The sequence below is a fragment of the Apium graveolens genome, chromosome 1 (genome assembly GCF_009905375.1).
Source record: "Apium graveolens cultivar Ventura chromosome 1, ASM990537v1, whole genome shotgun sequence".
In the NCBI taxonomy this organism is placed as follows: Eukaryota; Viridiplantae; Streptophyta; class Magnoliopsida; order Apiales; family Apiaceae; genus Apium; species Apium graveolens.
Window position 1 is genome coordinate 111,639,117 of NC_133647.1, and position 17,570 is coordinate 111,656,686.

Below are 17,570 nucleotides of genomic sequence, written 5' to 3' on the forward strand. Positions count from 1 at the left end.
ATTCATGATTATATGCAAAATGGTTGAAAATGTATCATAACGATAACTTAACACGTATGATTTTATTGAGTAACACATATATGATTGTTATATATTGATAGAGATGCATTTTAAAAAAAATTGAAATTTATAAAAATTAAAAAAATCTAACTTTTAAATTTTGATTGAATTCAAGAGAAAGTATAATAATAGTTTATCATTCAACGTCAAAAATCGAGAGAGTTTTCCTAGAACTTTAAATCACTCAAAATGACAAGGAGATGAATGATATATAGAGCCGACAATTTCGTACACGAGACAATAACATGACACAAAAATGACACTAAAATAATGTGTTTGGTTTTACATTTTCGGTACACGAACACGAAAGTACACGGGTAATTTTAGTGTCGGTTTTGGTTTTACCTTCATGTACACGACACGAAACGAAAGTACACGAAATAAATATGTAAAATTATATAAATAAATATTATAAATAAATATTATATATTTAATTCTTTTACAAAATAATTTAAATATAAAACTTAAACAAATCTGGGCATTTGTATTTTGGGCCACATTTTTTAAACATTTGCCTGTTTGTCTTCTTACAAGTTGTGAAGTAGACTTAAAAAATAAAAGAAAGACAAAATCAATTTGGGTCTAGGGTTCTACTTTCTTTTTCTTTCACCATGTGTCAAAGTCGCCGCCTTCTGTTCACCCTGTTTCAAATCTCTGAGGTCTATTTCAGTAATCATTCAACAATCGATTGTTTAAAATGTATACATGTGTGTATACATGTAAGTATACATATTACATCGATCGTGTTATTGATTTTACAGTATGAATCCAACAATCGGAACAGCTATTGAAGGCAAATATGAAAAATGGAGATAAAGATGAAAATTTAATCCGGTCAACTCAAAAATCGACTGTGTTTTGTGTAATATTTTGTTTTTTGTTTCGGTTAACTTTTCTTTTTCGTTTCATTTTCTTGTAGAGATACACAATAAGTATGGGAAATGGTTCGTGTACTCTGTTTCGTTTCCTGTTTGACAAGAAAATTTCGGTTCGTGTTTCATTTTAAGATACTGGTACACAAAATAATTTTGTTTTATTTATGTTTCACCTTATTAATACATGAAACACGAAAGTACACGACACGACACGAATTGCCAGGTCTAAATTGATACATGATTATTAAAGTTTCTCTGTTACTAGTGAAAAATTAGTTAGCTAGTTACTATTAAATTCCACATTAAAATGGAAAAGAGATTTCATACCTCTATATAGCAACACATATTTGTAGTTTCACTTTTGTTGGCTACGTATTGCACCATAATCCACGTGGTGCATAGGGGGTGCAAATTATGGGCTTTCGAGAGGCAATTTGAGGCTTGTGAATCCCTCAAGATTGCTCGTGTGTGTGACGTATGGACACGAATGTAGCAAAAAATTGGGCCAAATAATCACTCACTAGTTTTGTTAAATTTAATTTTTAATGGGCTTGGGCTTTTAAATAATTAATTCTGTTTTGATTCGAATTATTATAATGAATTTCGAATAACATTAATTCGATTCAGTTACAAATTAGTTGAATTAATTAATGCTTTTTAATTAATTAAAAAAAGTAGAACACAAGTTATTCAGAGTCTACACTACAAGAAAAAGTTGAATAAATATCACACATTATACATCGGTTGCTGATAGCAATGATGTTAAAAGATGTAGCAACATCACCCTGCGTTAATGTGATGTCTTTATTATTTGAAGACATCGATTATTTAACAATTAGTGTATAAAACTACCTAAAAAATTAATGCGAGCTTGCCCTCTTTTTTCCTTTTTAGTCAAAATTTGCCCCATTATTACCAAATTTTTCTTCACCTAGGCCAATTAGTTTTCCCTTTTTTCCACCAATGTTTCATAGAAAACCATTAAAAAAACTATTTTTTAAACACTAATATCTCTTTCTGTCCGACACGCCTCTCACCATCTCTGTATCGACTATCACCTCTCTCTATATTACAAAACCAACTTATTACAACAATCCTGATGCAACTAACCTAATACAATAACTCAACAAACCATCTTTGGTTTGACACAACTACCTCAGAGGAGTATGGTATGGAAGGAACTGGAACTCTGCCCTGAATACGATGAAAAGAGGTCTCCTTAACATCTACAATGATTATATACAAAACATTCTGCAAGGGTGAGCAATTAATTGTTCAGCAGTACCACTATATACATAACAAGTAAAATGATTTACAATAAAACAGTTATACGAACATAATTCATAAGTTGTTAGAAACCAAGTAAAACAGGTAACTTGATATAAATACTAGCATGCTCCATTAAACAATATCATTAGTTGTGTGCTATATATGAATACCAGAATCAAATTTCAGCATGCAATTTTCATTTCCATAACCGTTCCATTATAGGAACCAGAAAACCATATGTCATATGGGGACAACAAAACCAGTTGTTCCATTACTAGAACCACAAACCATAATTAGATATATATTTGGACGAATCCTAGGGACGGCTGATCAGTATATCCCACCACAAACCTGTTCCGGAACTCTGAGACTAGCTAGGTCTCTGTCACACTGGACTAAGCGGTTTAAATAAGGCGCGCAACTGACTTAGCCTCTTACATAAACCCGCTAAGCCGTTACGGGCCTCTTACGCAACCATCCAATATCTGATCCATTTTTATCCAGCTTCCAAAATAACTTATACCCATTTCTTTTAAAACAATTATACCACAACACACTTTTCAAAACGTTTCCACTTTTAATCACAATCTAGAGATATGCATTTTTCAGAAGTTACTTTTTTCCCAAATATAAGTTAACAAAATATTTTTAAATACGGGAGATACGTAACTTAAAGTGTTCTATTCCAGTATGTAAATTAAATCAAAATTATTCATATATACTGAACTATAAAAGATTGTTCAGGGGTACTTGCCTTGCAGAGCTTTACAACTATTACTGATCGACCTTGGACCGATTCGAACTCTCGGGCTTTATCGCCAAACTCTTAGACTATCCTGGATCTGACTTCAATACTCAGGCTCTTCGATTGGAACCTTGTTGAGCTTGTCGACTGGTCACTAGGCTATCTTTAGCCCAACGCCAACTTTCGGGTCTTCCGACTAGAAGCTACAGTGTCGAAATACCCTATGTTAGACAACTAGGTATGCTTGACATATCTTCGCTATCATTTCTACCCGAACGATAACACATCCTGACTTGTAATTACACGTATTATTATAATACACATTGCAGTCAGAGTTTATGCATTCACAACTCTGTTCAATGATCTTTTCCGGAAAATACATATACCCGTCGTTTCGTAAAGTAGGGTTGTCAATTATTTTATAAAATGTTTTATCACCACACGCAATTAAATGTGTTCATAAAATATTTATATTTATAAATATTGAATTATACACATTCGACTAGTAATCTTGATAATCACAAGATATTCCCCCGTATTTTGGAATTTAGTTTCTCGAAAATCAGACAGTGTTTCCTTTTTTTATCGGCCTACCCATCGAAACATAATAGATGTCTCAACAACCAACAATCAGAATTCGCAATCCCATTTATTTACCCAACTCCGATATAACATAACAAATTGTTCATTCCGGGAAATCATGTTTACACACTAAATATTATTTTGTTATTTTAATAATTGTAGGACTCAGATTATATCATCACGGTCCACCGTCAACTCATTGGAAATCATTGTTGACAGCGGTAAAATTCATCGATGCCCGATTATTTCGGGTGCCCATGATGAATCCTACTGATAATTAAACCATGAATTTCTCAATTGTCAAATAATTCAATTAACCATAAGAAATTCATTCGGTCATATATTAATCGGAATAATTCCAAAACAATTATCACAAATTTTAATCACAAACAATCTACAGAAATTAGTAATTACAAGGCCAACAATATGCACACAATTACACAAGCAACACAAGCGTGCAAATACGCAGCAGCAACAGAGCAGCGGCGAAAGTCGCTGGAAAATAAAAGAAACAACAAGAATCAGAGGGGGGCAATATAGCAATTACATCCGTATACATACACAAATATATATATATATATATATATCTGTGTATGTGTGTGTGTATACACACACAACTACCACACAGACCCACGCGCACACAACCGCGCCGGAAAGAGGCCGAATAAATGGCAAGGAGAAAGGAAATAGGGGCGGCGGTGGTCGCCGGAAAAATAGAGCAAGCGGTGATGGAGATACTTACCAAGACTTGGGGAACAGAATTAGGAAGAGGGGAAGGAGAGAAATTAAACGAGACAGACACAAAGAGGGGATGTAAGAGAGATATTTGGGAGAAAGTAGAGATAGATAAGAGAGAAGAAGAGAAACTGATGAAAAGAAAATGAGATAAAATATATTATTTTTATCAGTTCATTACGTGTGCACGAGGGAAATGCTGTCACGCAGCTCAATTTCTCATCGGAAACCCAATTTTACATCGTTTTTTAATCTTTTAGCAATACAACTTGCGAATACATATCAATCAAAATGATCCCAAAATAGTCTTAGAATTTTCTAAATATCCCAAAACTAATAAAATAAAATTTTTAAAATGTTTAAACCATTTTTGATTCGCACACCATACCTGCATTTAACAATTTAGCTAATGAACGTGCAGGTGAATTTAATCCCAAAATTTACCAAATAAATTATAAATTTTCAAAATATTCCAAACTTGATAAAATATAAGTTTCGTAATTTTTGAAGCATTTCTCAATTTAATATTAATATTTACAAATAAATGCTGTCAAAAAAATCATTTAAGGGTAAATAATTAATGAAATATTGATTTCTAAATTTTTATAAAATCCCAAAAATAATTATTGAAATTATAAAATCATAAAAACAATTTTAGAGATAATCCAAATATTTATGCAAATAAATTTGTAATAAATTGCTTTTAAAAGTGAAAACAAATCAGTATAACTCAATAATTAATTACGCATATAAACCCTGTACACCAATAGATCACACATAAATAATATTAAACAATACACAGCTAACATAATCGATACACATATTGTATTTATTAAATTTAATCAACAATTACATCTTAAATTAATACAAAAACATATGAATCGTTATATCCTTCCCCCTTTAAAAAGATTTTGTTCTCGGAATCTCTTCTATATATAATAGCCCAACAAGGGTATAATTTCATGAGATTAAAAAGTCTCATTGAAAAGACTAAATTACCCCTGCTTTTTAATATTTATATAAAAAATGTGGTTCTTGGGAATCGAACTCAGGTTATTTCATTCAACTATACAACTTCTTACCACTACACCATATTCTCACATGTGCTTCTTATCATACACATAATATGTAAGTGTGCTAAATGAATATTTTATATAATTTTAAAGATACTTACTTGAATTACGCAAAAAAAAAGAGAGTTAGTTGAATATTTGTACAGTTAATTTTAAAGAATTGAATTCTAGATATAAAATTAGGCATAATACATAAATGGATTATTATCTTATTTATTAATCATTTTTTAGTTTGAAAATATATCTCATATATTTTTAACATATTTTTTATTATAAAAAGTAATTAAAATGTGCATATATAATTTTTTAAAAAAATATTGAAAATAGAATCGCTTATATATAAATAATTTATATTTGGTATTATATTTTTTAGATAAGCTCGAATTATAATGAGTCAATGCATTTTGGAACTTGGTTCATTTTCAAAAAATACTCAAAATTTGACTACATGATCCGGCCGAAAAACATCGTCACATCCTATGTTTAGTAAATTTAAATTACAAGCTCGTCATTTACCAATAATGTGAAATTTTTTAATATCTTGTGTTAATATAAATTAATGTGTTTGAGGTCTTTATAGGATCAAGTCAATTGATTATTTATATTAAAATTACTAACTTCACTGGTAACGTATTATTATTTTTGGGATTTGTCCCGATTTTAAGAATATATGAAATTTGAAATGAGATCTCACGAGATTTGTTAAAACTATAATGATATACTAAATCGATTTATTTTTCATTTTTCACTTTAAAAGACTAGCTTTTAAAAATGAATTCTTTTAGATCAGCAATATTCATTGATCAAGATAATATTATACAAATATTTTAAATTATTTTAATATTTTGAATTATTCAAATAAAAGTTATATCTATGCTATATTGTAGCATTTGATTCAATGCATTTTATATTATTTAAGGAAAAAAATATATATTTTTCAATAATTTAAAGGAATTAACCAGTTCAACTGATATTTATAAAACTTCATCGAACTGAAATTTTTTAATTTTAGGAGGATAGTATAAAATGTTATCAAATTATTATATGAAGAAATATTAGAGTCATAATGAAAGAAACTTAAAAACGGTTTAAATAACGATATAATTACAATTTTTCTTTCGAATTCTTGAAAAAAATCATGAATATCAATTATACATATAACTTAATCTTATTTTCTTAACAGTAGTGTAAATAAAAAATTAACATTTTCCCATACATACATGATACATACATACGTTGAATTTCAAAAACTAATATTTTTCAATAAAATCAACTTTAATATTAACAATAGTGTAAATTTTATATTATTGTATATTATGATTGCAAGGCATTCTGACTTCAATTATGCATTTTTTATCTTTTTAAATTGAGTATGTCAATTGTAAGTTAGTAGTGAACTCAGTAATAATATAGAACAGTACATATAGTTTGTTTAAATAAAATTCAAGATTTTGGTCAACTATGTATTCAACATGTATGTTAATTTTTAACTTTTTATTTGTAAACATACTAACGACATTCTACAGATTAAATTTAATCGTTTCGTTTTAAACGTAAAATTACTACCCAGTTTATATTCATTCATTAAATATAAAATAACGGGTAAGAAAAATATAATATAATAATAGTTGATGGGATATTAACTCCTAAAAGTGAGGAAACATTCAAAACTTTTAATGTTATAGAGGGGGACATGAAGTTTGTTGGAGAGAAATTTTATCTCCACTTCTTCAAAATTTGACTCAAGAGCCTATATAAGGATATTATTGGAATTTCTCTAAAAACATTATAATTGTATGATGTATAAAAAAAATCTAAAAAATGACCCGTGCCTCGCACGGGTTATTATGCTAGTATTAACTAATGGAACAAGTGAAGATATTTGTCAAGCATATTTTTCTCTAACTCTCAAGTAGACCCTTCTACTCGAGGATTCCTCCAAAGCAAATTTATTATAGGAATAGACTTATTCCTGAGGTATCGCTTTTACGATCTAGGATCTAGATTGGTTCATACACAATGTCTTGATTCAAATCAAGAATATATTTCTTTGACATAAAGACGTAAAACACACTATGAGTATGCTACAGCTGTGGTAACAGTGCTAGCTCATAGGCGACTTTACCTGTTTTTCTCAATACCTCAAATGATCCGATATTCCTAGGGCTTAACTTACTTTTATGCCCAAATCTCACTATTCCTTTCCAAGGCGAACCTTCAATAATAATAATGTTTCAACTTTTATCTCTATACCCTTTCGATATGAATCTGCATTCTGCCCTGGGTATTATGAGTTGATTTCAACCTTTTCTGCATCAATACTCCGTATTTATAGTATGCTGAACTAATTCGGGCCTAACAATTCCCATATCTTTTCAATCATAATAGACTGAAAAATAACCTCGTACAATGGCTTCATATCACCTTCGGTTATTCAAACTTCCAATTCCACTCTTTCTAATTCTTTTGCTAACTCCTTAGTGATCTTAATCACATTCAATCCTTCCTCTATATACAAGGCATATGTTACTACACTGACTTTGTTTAGGTTGTTGTTAGTCGAATAATCATAATCTTTTGTTAATCTCAAAAAAATTCATACTTGAAAACCTAACGTACAATTGCTTCCCTTCTAATCTTCGTAGGGAAATCCTTGGGCGTTCTACATGGACTTTCTTAACTTTGAATAGCTGAGGATGTTATCAATAAATACAATTACAGTTATACAAGTACTACTTATACACTCTGTTCAATAAATCTTTAAACGCGACTGGTGCATTTTCTAATCCAAATAATATCACCAGAATTCGTAGTATCCGTACTTCACTTTAAATAAAGTCTTTAGTATGACCTCAGGCTTAACCTTTAACTGACGGTAGCTTGATCTTAGGTCAGCCTTCAAGGACCAACACGTTCCTTTAATTGAGTCACATAAGTAATTAATTCTATGCATGGGTTACTTATTCCTAATTATCAATTTTTCCAGACTTCCGATAATCAGTACGTAACTTCATACATCGATCCCTCTTTTCTATAAACCACACTAGTGCACAACATGAAAACACCTTATCTCATCAATCCTTTATCCAAGAACTCCTGAAGTTTCTTAACTAATTACTTAATTCCTACTGGGCCATGCGATACGAAGCTTTTGACAATGAATCAACTCTGCACAGTATCCAATGAGAAATTATATCTCATGCGCTGAGGTAATCCTGGTAAATTATCTGGTAAGACCGTTGGGACTTCACTTGCTATATGCATTTCTTCCAACTTAGGTGCTTCCTACTTGATATCCACTACATGCGCTAGTTATGCCTTATATTCTTGCTTATTTTGTTGGATACTAATCCTAATATTAGCTTCTGTAAATATTACAATTTGCTTCTTCTGGAAATCAATCACTGTCCTATGATACACACCCAACCTACTCCTCAAATTTTATATCAATCTCTTTTAACTCGAAAGGTGATAGGTTAGTCATAAAAGGATTTTCTAATATTTCTATAGGGTATTTAGGACATGATTGATTTACTGGTACTTTGTCTCGATCAGCCACTTCTATAATTAAGGGTTCATTTAAATATTTCAAAATTAACTCCATTCTATCCCCATATAATTTACTTAGGCACTCTATTGCCACTCAATACTTTAATAGGTATGAAATTAAGGAAGGATGTACCTAGTTCTATATAAGGGTCTTGAGCAGTTGACCTCTTAATCATATTATAAGTCTTAATTAGCTTTGGGTGTACTGGATGTCAGACCCTTTTGATGCACTACCTTCCTTATTATCTCGAGAAACACTTTTACAGTTCTTGGCAATATGTCCCATCTTGCCACAATTGTAATATGTGACTCCCGGATTTTCTACTTTACACTCCGACACATAGTTTCATTTCTATCCACACCTGAAATATTCAATGTTTGCAAGCCTTTAACCACATTACTTACACTCTGATATGGGCGACCTGACCGACTTAACTTGGCTAGAGCTGACTGAGGTTTTATTAGGCCTGTTTGAAGAAAAACTTTGTCCTCTAAATTCTTTATTCTTATTCTTTCCAACCTTTTCTGAGACTTCTGGCTAGATCCTTCTTCTCTAGTGGCTAACTTCTGATCAATCTCAATTATTAATGCGGCCTGAACTACGGAAGAATATGTCTTTAGTTGCAATGCCACAACTCCACTGTGAATCTCAGGCTTCAACTCTTGTTGGAACCTCCTTGTCTTTTGGGCTTCAGAGTGTACATAGTCTGGTACGAATCTAGCTAACTCTGTGAACTTAGCCTTATACTTAGCTACACTAGGAACTCAATCTCCATTTGATTCTGTATATAGTCAAGGAAATATTTTTCCAAAAACAACTCAGTAAACCTAGCACATGGGACAAGACTTTCTCTTCCTAATGCTCTTTTTGACTCCCACGAGTAAATCACTTTATTTTTCAAGAAATAACTTGTATGATTGGTCTTAAGATTGTCATTCACTTGGACGAGGTTGAAAAATTTCTACATTTCTTTTAACCATGCTCTAGAAGCTACTGGATAAGGCTCACTCTTAAACTCAGGAGGTTTAAAATTCTGGAAGGATTTAAAATTAAGAATCTGGTTCACTCCTTGATGTTGTTGTTGCAACAGTAGTTGCTGCTGCTGAACATGTTGGATGAACTGCTGCTGTTGTTATTGTTGCTGGCGCAACAAATCCAGAATTTCATTTATAGCTGTTCCCACATAAAAACTACTATTATTCTCTTTAGACTGGGTACATTCTTGGGTGGCATCTTCCTAAAATATAAAGATTAGTTTATTCAAAATATAAGAAGAATGTTTGATAGAAGATATCACCGTTTAAATGGTGCACCTGTATCAGGAAAATGCTACCCAATCAAAATACCCATGCCTTTAATATCAGGGTCCATTTATAAAAGAGATATAGATTAACAGCACTAGCAATAATAACAACAATGACAGTAGCAGAATCAACAACAGTACAGGAAAACTGAAATATTAAGAAACTAAACACCGTAGCATGGCTCCTCAATACAAAAACAACTGACTAACTTCACATCACTACTCAATTACAATAGGTAAATTAATATGATATGCAACAAAACTTGGCTGGCTATATTAGCCACAAACTACATCGAGCAAACTGGAAAATCAAGTCAAACTTAAGGAACGCTGAACTTTACTAGGCACCCTAGTCCAAATTTCAACCGACCATTTCCCTAAGGATGATTTCTTATCACCTCCAAGTGATTCATCAACCACTGAATTACTTTCCCGAGGCTGTAACTTTCGTCATTGGATCCTAAATCCTCTCTACTTCCATTATTCTTGAATAACAACCTGATGTAGAACTTCCATTCCTCCTGACAATCAACTTTTATTTACTTCCAATAAACAGGACTGTCTAATTGCAGTGGTCACTGAAGAAATTCATTGTCATTTAAAACCAAATAAAAATTTCAAAATCAAGGAAATCAATTAAGAAGGAAAAGTGAAGAAGATGTAGATATGACTGAGAGCAACCATACAAGTACATAAGATGGTCAGTCTTAGTACAACGTAGTTCACAACAAATAATTCGGTGGCATCCCACTAAACCCTTTGTCACACAGACAAATAGTCAAATTATATGCACTGTTTGCCCCAATCAACCAATTGAATAGCCGAGGAAAGAAACAATATTTAGATAGAAAATTCACAAATAGGAAGGGAAAATCTGATTTATGATAAATCTACAGAACCTTAAGTTGCGTACTTCGAGTTTGACTTTCTTACGGAAAAACAAACAACTTATTAGATGGTAAATAATTACTCTGGAAACAAAATGTGTCTCAAGAAATACGTGCAAGGGTTCAAGATATAAACAATGGTACTGATCCACATATTCAATGAGACCTGGCTATCATAGCAGTCGATGACTACTAGCATTCCATCTATACTCACTGAGGTCCCACACTCGGTCCAGCAACATTACTTGACATAAAAAAATATGATATTTAGGAATAACATTGGTGGCTGTTAAGCTGACACATCAAGGATCCGCTCAAAAGCTAAATTCTCGCGATCAGACTCATTTTCTCGAGAGAGATATCTAAAACCTCTATCGGGCATTACCAACGATACATATACTAGGGTGACATACTAAAAGGTAGGGAAGTTCTAGCCAATCCACAATAGACGTCAGGGTCACGCCTTCGAAACCCTTGACTGTACTCTTAGACTCGCTCCTCTGATTGAGTTGCTGACTCACAACTTTATGTAAACTTTTCTACACTCCTTTGACTCTACTTCTAACCTAAATCAGGGACACAAACCTGTAGCTCTGATACCAACTGTGACGGCCTCAACCCCGGGGTCAGGAGTCGACGTCCCCAACAACAAGAATAACAAACATAATATAATCCACTTCAATTATAGAATATAAATACGACCCATTTACCAAGATCTTTTCCAGGTTTAAGCATGAGTTTGGTTACAACTATTACAAAACCAACTTATTACAACATTCCTGACGCAACTAACCTAATACAACAACTCAATAGACCATCTTTGGTTTGACACAACTACCTCAGAGGAGTCTTGTAACAACCGAAATCTGGGGTAAAGATTTGGTGTCACTATACAATCTTTACATAAAATAAAAGAATATTCAATTCACCCCTTAAATCCGGATCGTTTGCAGGTTATTTGACGTCTCCGATAATTATAGGTTACGTTCCTGTATTTTCGGAATTAATATCCTAAAAATCGGGCAGCATCTCCTTTGTTTATCGGCCTACCCGTCGAAACAATTCAACGTCAATTTAATCAAAACGACAACATCCAATCACAATTCACAATTCACAATCGCCGATACAACTCAATTATTAATTATTATTATCATCCGTGTTTTTTTCTTTTTATTCGTATTTTTCATTTCGCAATTCATTTTATCAACTAATTTTATTTAATTATAATTTAGGACTCAGAATTAATCATCATTATCCACCGTCGGCTCGCCGGGCCTCATCACCGACGGCGGTAAAATTCACGGGTTTCCGTTTATCGGACATCCTATGCGAATTTCCCCGATTAAAACCATTCATTTACGCACGAATAAACATTTATATCATGCATATATATATTATATTTCTTTTTTTCAATAATTCCTGCAGAAATATAAAATAATAATAAAAATTCAGTCAAAACAACCGAACATAGCATAGAGTCACAAAAACATATTAACAAACGTGCACCACGCGCGTCAATCGGACAAGGAAAGGAAAACAAGCACAACTAGGAGCTTAACCATGGCAACACACATGAACTACACACAGATAAAATGCACACACACGTTCTCAGACACACACATATACACACACGCTTATATATATACAGTCGAAGGGGAGCCACCAGGCCTCACCGGAATCAGGCGATGACTTGACCAGACCGAAAGCCATGGGCGGTAGGAACACAGAAAATCCGAGAAGAAATGGGAAGGAGGGAAAGGCAACAAGAGAGACACAGAGAGAGAGAGGTTGATTGAGAGAGAATTAAGAGTAATCGAGAAAGAAGAGTTTAAGAGAAATTGATGTCGAGAGAGAGATAAGATTGATGTTGCTGCAAATAGAAAAAGGGAGATTAGAAAAATAAAAGAAAATAAACAGCCTATATTAATATGCCACGTTTCTGTCTGGTTTGTAAAGATTAAACACGTGTCCCAGATTGCCCGAACAAATATGATTTGGTTCCGAAATTGCAATTTAATGAAACAAAATGTGTGCAAATAAAATTCAAACAATTATCAAAATAATTCTAAAATTTTCGTAATATCTGAAAACTAATGAAATAAAATTTTCATAATTTCTAAATCATTTTTAAAACGCAACTCATACCCGCATTTAACGATCTAACGAACAAATATGCGGGTGAATTTGACTCTAAAAATTTCCGAAATAATTTTAAAATTTTTGAAATGTTCTAAACTTAATAAAATATGAATTTCGTAATTTTTGAAGCATCCTGGAATTAAATATTGAATTTACATTTAAATGCAATCAGAAAATCATTTTGGAATAAATAATCAATAATATATTGATTTCTAAATTTTATAAATTCCCCAAAATAATAAATAAAATTCTAAAATAACAAAAATAATTTTAGAAACAATTTTAGCATCTATGAGAGTAAATAATCCATAAAAATTATTTTAGAAAAACAAAATAATGTCATACTGTTCAATAATTAATGATACAAATAAGGTTCGTATCCAACAATTACCCAAAATTAACAATAAGGTAACACACAGCTAATAGACTCATCACATATTTTATTTATTTACTAGTTCGATAATTATATTTACATATCGGATCTGAAAATAGGTTACTTAGCCGCTAAATAACTATATAACGATACAGTTTTAATACCAGACTCGGATAATTATCAAAACAGAGCTTCCTATAAAATACTTTATACGAAGATAAGATAATAATATCTCGCCTTCTGAGAATACGAATTTTTATCGATCTATAAAATGATTAGCGTACCGAAAATTTCACACCGGGACTCGTACAAGTCAAACCGTACCCCGGATCGAGAAAGTCAAAACACGGAAAGTGTTCAGAATTATCAGATTAGGTTAGGAAGTAGTTTTCGGAAGAGTTTCGGGTTGTAAAAATGCAAAAACGGTTGAAGTGGGACGATTTCTGATTATAAAAAGTAATTTTATAATTACGTAAAAATAATCATTATTAATTCGTTAAATTCTTATAAAATCACATAACACTCCAAAAATTCTCAGAATATACCAAAATTATCTATATGTTATTCTCGATAATTTAAAATTTTAAAATATCCTAATTTTATCAAATATCAACATCCAAATATTAATATCAATCATCATATAATTCACCAAATATTCACATAAAATATTACATAATAATTATTTATTAATAGAAATAATTACATAATATTTACCGGACGTTACAAGTCTACTCTGCCCTGAATACGACGAAAGGGGGTCTCCTTAACATCTGCAATGATTATATACAAAACATTCTGCAAGGGTGCGCAATTAATTGCTCGGCAGTACCACTATATAAATAACAAGTAAAATGATTTACAATAAAATAGTTATACGAACAGAATTCATAACTAGTTAGAAAACAAGTAAAACATGCATAACTTGATATAAATACTAGCATGCTCCGTTAAACAATATCATTAGTCGTGTGCTATGTACAAATACTAGAGTCAATTTTTTGCATGCTATTTTTATTTCCAAAACCACCGTTCCATTATAGGACCCATAAAACCAGTTGTTCCATTACTGGAACCGCAAACCATAATCAGATATATATTTGGACGAATCCTAGGGACAACTGATCAGTCTATCCCACCACAAACTTGTTCTAGAACTCATAGACTAGCTAGGTCTCTGTCACGCTGGACTAAGCGGTTTAAATAAGGCGCGTAACCGACTTAGACTCTTACGCAAACACGCAGAGTTGTTACGGGCCTCTTATGCAACCATCCAATATCTGATCCGACTAAGCGGTTTTATAATACACATAACAATCAGAGTTCATGCATTAACAACTTGGTTCAATGATCTTTTCAGGAAAGTACATATACTCATCGTTTTTTAAAGTAGGGTTTTCAATTATTTTATAAAATGTTTTATCACCACACGCAATTAAATGCCTTCTTAAAATATTTATATTTAAAATTATGCAATTATACACATTCGACTAGTAATCCTGATAATCACAGGATATGCCCCCGTATTTTCAAATTTAGTTTCTCGAAAATCAGACAGCGTTTCCTCTGTTTATCGGTCTACCCGTCGAAACATAATCGACGTCTCAACAACCAACAATCATAACTCGTAATCCCATTTATTTACCCAACTCTGATATAACATAACAAATTGTTCATTCCGAGAAATCAGTTTTACACACTAAATATTATTTTATTATTTTAATAATTGTAGGCCTCAGAGTATATCATCACGGTCCACCGCCAACTCATCGGGAACCATTGTTGACGGTGGTAAAATTCGTCGGTGCCGAATTATTTCGGGTGTCCAGGACGAATCCTACCGATAATTAAACTATGAATTTCTCAATAGTCAAATAATTCAAATAACCGTAAGAAATTCATTCGAATTTCATATATTAATCCGAATAATTCCAAAATAATTTTCTCAAATTTTTATCAAAAACAATCTACAGAAATTAGTAATTACAAGGCCAACAATACGCACACAATTATACAAGCAACACATGCGTGCAAGCACGCAGCAGCAACAGAGCAGCGGCGAAAGTCACTGGAAAACAAAAAAACAGCAAGAATCAGAGGCGGGCAACACATCAATTACATCCGTATACATATATATATATATACGCACACAACTACCACACAGACCCACGCACGCACAACTGTGCCGAAAAGAGGGCGAATAAAAGGCAAGGAGAAAGGAAACAAGGGCGGTGGCGGTCGCCGGAAAAATAGAGAAAGCGGCGATGGAGATACTTACCAAGACCAAGGGAACATAATTAGGAAGAGGGGAGGGAGAGAAATTACACGAGAGAGACACAGAGAGGGGAGATAAGAGAGAGATTTGGTAGAGATAGACAAGAGAGAAGATGAGAAACTGATGAAAAGAAAATGAGATAAAATATATTATTTTTATCAGGTCATTAAACTCGCACGAGGGAAATGTTGCCACGCAGCTCAATTTCTATGCCACATGTCCTCCATTCTGACCGAAAACCCAATTCCCTTTGAGCTCGTCCATTCGTTGGGTGATCCCATCGTTTCTTTAACCTTTTAGCAGTATAACTTGCAGATACGTATAATCGGAATGATCCCAAAATAGTCTTAGAATTTTCTAAATATCCGAAAACTAATAAAATAATTTTTTAAAATTTTTTAAAACATTTTTGATTCGTATACCATACCCGCATTTAACAATTTAGCGAACGCACGTGCGGGTGGATTTAATCCCAAAATTTACCAAACAATTTGTAAATTCTCAAAATATTCCGAACTTGATAAAATATGAGTTTCGTAATTTTTGAAGCATTTATGAATTTAATATTGATTTTACAAAAAAATCAGTATTGATTTAAGGGTAAATAATTAACGAAATATTGATTTCTATATTTTTATAAAATCCGAAAAATAATTATTGAAATTATAAAATCATAAAAATAATTTTAGAGACAATCCAAATATTTATGCAAATAAATTTATAATAAATCCACTTTAAAAAGTGAAAACAAATCAGTATAACTCAATAATTAATTACGCACATAAACCTTGTACACCAATAGATCACACATAAATAATATTAAGTAATGCACGACTAATATAATCGATACACATATTGTATTTATTTAATTATTCAACAATTACATCTTTAAATAATACAAAAACATACGAGTTGTTATATTTTTTGTACCAAAATGCATCTTGATCCTTTTAACACTACTTCTTACCAGCTAAACAAAATGTTTGTCCTTACATATCTGCTAATGAAAGACATGATGCATGAGTTATAACTCGAGGAGAAAGCAAGGAACATGAAAGGTTAGTAAGGGAGAAGGAATCAGAAGAAAGAAGAAAATAGAGGGAAAGGGAAGTCGAGAGTAGACGTAGAAGAGGTGTTTCAAGTGAAAGAGATAGGGACCGCAATCATGATAGAGGCGGGGGATAGGTATCGACACTAAGATCATGAAAGGTCTCGCGAGAGAAATTATAGCGGAATTTGTGAAGGGGGATAGGGTTGGAAAGTAGAAAGCTATGAGAATTGTAAGTTTTTTGTTTTTTCATCATTGTAGGACTTCATCGGTTTGATTTGGTAATGATAATTAAAGTTTGATTTTAATAGTTTCTTCTTTTGACATTTTTTTTGCATCTATATTTTTAAAATGTGCAACATTTTATTTTATTGAAAAATGATATTAATTTAACATTATAACATCAATTTTTGTAGTATATATACATCAGTTCATTCAGAAAAACTGATGTTAAATACCACAACAGGCAAAGACTTTAGATTAAAAAATTGACGATAAAGAGTACATTAAACAACATTTTCTTACAAAATAGTGATGTTAATTATAATGATAGACATCAGGTTTTTCTACTATAGAAATCAGTTTTTAAAAAAAACTGATGTAAAAGCTATTAGTAACATCATTTTATTATGAAAACCGATGTCAAAGATATTAGTAAC